Raw genomic sequence first — 4236 nt, forward strand, 5'->3', positions numbered from 1 at the left:
CTAATGCACAATCATCACTTAAGTAATCACAGAATTATCTCATTAACTTCAGCACTGATTCAGTGTTACTCTAACACTCTGTAGTGTGCACACATTACAAGTGTTCATTTAAAACTGAGGATTTTGTCGTGGACTTTAAAGGGTTAAAGATGTAAGTAGAGAAAAAAACAGCATGAAATGTAATTTAACAGCAATAAACTGTAATTAATTTACGGCAACAAACTGTAGAAAAACAGTAACTTACTGGCAACCGTGCTGCCAGTAGATTACCGTTAATTCAAAGAAAAACAGCAATTTACTGTAAAACGTAACAGTCAGATTAACCAAATTAAAAAAGTTATTTTTACTGAAATATTAGTGAAGGTCCACAGAAAACAGTAATGCAAAGTCATGAACTGATCAGGAGAGTAAATATTAATCTGAACTGTATTAATGTGTTTTTGTACAAGAGAGATCTGTTAGTTTAACCCCTTAACTGTCACCCACAGTTTTGAACAGAGACATTATAGTGCACTATCCAAACTTAATTTTTTATAATTCATGAATGAAAATATTTTGTAACATGATTTTAATGTACCATTTACATGGTAATGCAATATCTGATTTTAAAATGGGTTTTAAAGGATGAATTTTGAAATTTTAAGTTTTCTACTGATAAATAATTTCTTATGATTTCTAATTCGTGATAGAGAAAAAGGCAACTAAGAAGACTTTCTGTGACAAAGGTCAGAATTCATGTCATGATGTAGATTTTTTTCAGGTGCACTCTTGTCATAAACAGAGGTGTCAAATCCAGGGTCAGAAAGTAAAAGTCCTGCCATGTGTTTATTCCACCCATGAACTCAGCAGCTGATTTCACCAGAGGAGGAACCAACTCATTCCTTTCAAGTCACAAGCAAGTTTCGAGTCAAATCCCAAGACCTCAACGAGTTGAGGTAATTAAGAGATAATTGAGAGACTAATTAAATGATGATTGTGCATTAGTGATGAACACCTGCTGTTACTGTGAATCACAGAGGATCAGATGTTGATGTTTTATTGGTTAAAATGATACCACCATCATGTAGATCAGTGTTTGCTTTAGTTGGGCTCTTGACCCCTGTGTTAGATCTCTCTGTAGCAATGCATGTGCTGTTGTAAAGCGGAGAGATCAGTGCTGTGCAGTGAGCAACTGTTAGTTGTTTTCATATGATGAGGTAATCATCAGGTGCTTACCTGTTTGCATCCAATATACTGTGTGTGTATATATATACACATATAACATTTTTCGTTTTTTTAATTTATGTTCTGCTTTTGAATAAACAACTCTGTGAAACCACAGTACGCAATGAGTTTACTGCTGTAGTAGTTATAGAGAAAGAATTTTAAATCTAATGTATTTAAACTCCAGTCCTACTCAGACACACACAGACATCAAGAACCAGCGTATGAATCTCAACAATGGTGACAATCAACAAAATGCTTCATGCTGCAATGCATGCTGGGTAACACCACAGTATGAATAATTATTGTCACCACTGTTGAGGATCGTATGATAAGTGTTCATGTCTAAAAGCCTGAGCAACATAATTCTTAATTTTTTCCAATATTTAATATTACGATGGCATTTGTTTAATAGTAAATTCCTGCAGTTCTGTAACAGCTGAACATCAGTAAATAAACCAAAGAGAGACACCTTCATGATGTTCATTCAAGTGACATAAAAGCCAAAAGTGTAAGCTCATCTGCTTCCTCAAGCTTTTAATTCAGCAATGTGCAAATGTTTGTTGTGAAGCAATATTGCAATTGCTTAAAAGCAATCCATTCTCAGTTACTAAAAGGGTCAAGAGCCCAACTAAAGCAAACACTGATCTCCATGATGGTGGCATCATTTTAACCAATAAAACATCAACATCTGATCCTCTGTGATTCTCAGTAACAGCAGGTGTTCATCACTAATGCACAATCAACATTTAATTAGTCTCTCAATTATCTTAATTACCTCAACTCGTTGAGGTCTTGGGATCTGACTCGAAACTTGCTTGTGACTTGAAAGGAATGAGTTGGTTCCTCCTCTGGTGAAATCAGCTGCTGAGTTCATGGGTGGAATAAACACATGGCAGGACTTTTACTTTCTGACCCTGGATTTGACACCTCTGGTCATAAATTTATCTATTACTTTTCCTACATAATTTTTTAACAGAAAAAGTGGTAAAATACCTATTTAGGAGCCTTAGACCTTTCCAACGATATATAGTTTGTCATGATTAGATTAGGATTTAATTGTAAAATAGTGAAGTAAAGGTAGGCGTCCCACAGGGTGGACGGTGACAGTTAAGAGGTTAATATAGTTTTGTGGGTCACCGTTGTGCTGGAGAGTAGAGCCTGTGCTTCAGTCAATGATGAGACACAAACCCTGATGTTTTGCTGCTTTTTTATTTTTATTTTTTAACTGTACAGTTGCTTAAGCAGCGATGATCTTTTTGTTAAGTGCTCCAGCGCATGTGCTGTAGCTGATGATGAACTGAAACTATTTGAGTTAAAGACATGTTTTTAGTTATTTAAAGTGTTTGCAGTTTTATAGTAAGACATATATTTTCTCAGTGGACTCAAATGATATAAGTTCACATTACTAATGCCATATGAATACCAATATTTTAAACTCAAACTGTTTGAACCAATTGGAGCAGAGTTTATTTCCATGGTAGTATAACAGTAACAGGCTGTAAAAATGAAAAGCTGTAAATTAATGGTAGAGGGCTGTAAAATAACAGTACATTACTGGCAACTCTGCTGCCAGTACATTACTGTTATTTAACGGCACAATTTTTTACAGTGTGGTGTTACCTTACTACTTTGGAAATATTTTTTATGGAATATTATTTCTCTATTTATTTTTTTCACCACATGTAGTCAGAGTTACAGGAAAATAATGTTAATGCAACAAATAAGGAGATAATGTTTTATTTATTTGTTAAAAGTGTGATTGAATGAAGTTAGTTCATCTGCGCAACCATGTATTTGCCATAACAATGAAAATATTTGAAAAACAGTTATAAACAAGTAATGATGCAATCCTTTAAATCTTATCTCTTGAGTGTAGCATAATTCAGTGGATGTAAAATGAATATCATGCTACATGTGACACATTTTATTTAATGTAACAGAAAAAAAAAAAAAAACCCCGCAGTGAGGCCAGTGACACAATGAATCATCAGTGACATACATAAGACCAAATATCCTTATTCTTCAGCTATAATTAAGTAGATCAGACTAAATTGTTACATTTGACAATAAGTGAAAACAGTTAGTAAAAGAACATAAACAACATTTTAAAAACATTTGAACTAAAACAACTAAAATGTACAACAAAGACGCTGTCTGTAAGGTATCTTCTTCTCAGCTGCACAATTTAGCCATACCTGACCAAAGGAGGATTAACAATGATAAAGATTTTGTTAGAATCACAACAATTATTTTATGCAAAAGAACTAAATGAATAGATTTGAATTAAGTTTATCTATAAATGGGAGTCGCTGGTGTTACTGATCTTCACTGGTGTTACCCGTAAGGAAGGTGACACCAGTGACAGTAACACCAGAGACAATTCCCATCTGTTTTCATCCTCTTTTACTGACTGTTTACATGAATACCTCGCCAAGATGGCCATTATGACAAGGAAATGTATTTGACTGCACACACATACAATCGCACAAGGCCTCCTACTGCAAGACACAAGTGCACTTCACATACTATAGTTGACATTACTGGTTATGTTATTTTGCTATTGACATCTCGCTATTACTAAGTATTATGTTAACTTGAGTAATGTGAAACAATGTGGTTTTAGAATGTTACAGTTAGTTGCTTAGCAACTGTGTACCTCATATTCTCATGCTTTGGATATTCATGGAATCACAGTGTGCTGTATAAACAGACATTTCAGCATTTGAGGGAATTGAAGAAATATTAAAAATGCACTCAGGAAAAACTTTGTAGTATAGCACAGTAACACAATGTCTATATGATGATGTGCAACGTTGGATCCGTTATGTAAACGGGTCTCATGGTGCATTTTTCCAATCAACGACACTGACTCCGCAAATGAAGAGTTCCAGTGCAAAAGCCTCTAAAAGCCAACTTGGTCAAAAATGAGAGTGAATGCTCTCCAAAGATAGCATATGCTCATCAAGTACTTTCACTTCAAATGCACTAAATACCAGCCTTAACCCATTCAGAAGAACCAGTACTTGCATA

Source organism: Onychostoma macrolepis, chromosome 22 (genome assembly GCF_012432095.1).
Source record: "Onychostoma macrolepis isolate SWU-2019 chromosome 22, ASM1243209v1, whole genome shotgun sequence".
In the NCBI taxonomy this organism is placed as follows: Eukaryota; Metazoa; Chordata; class Actinopteri; order Cypriniformes; family Cyprinidae; genus Onychostoma; species Onychostoma macrolepis.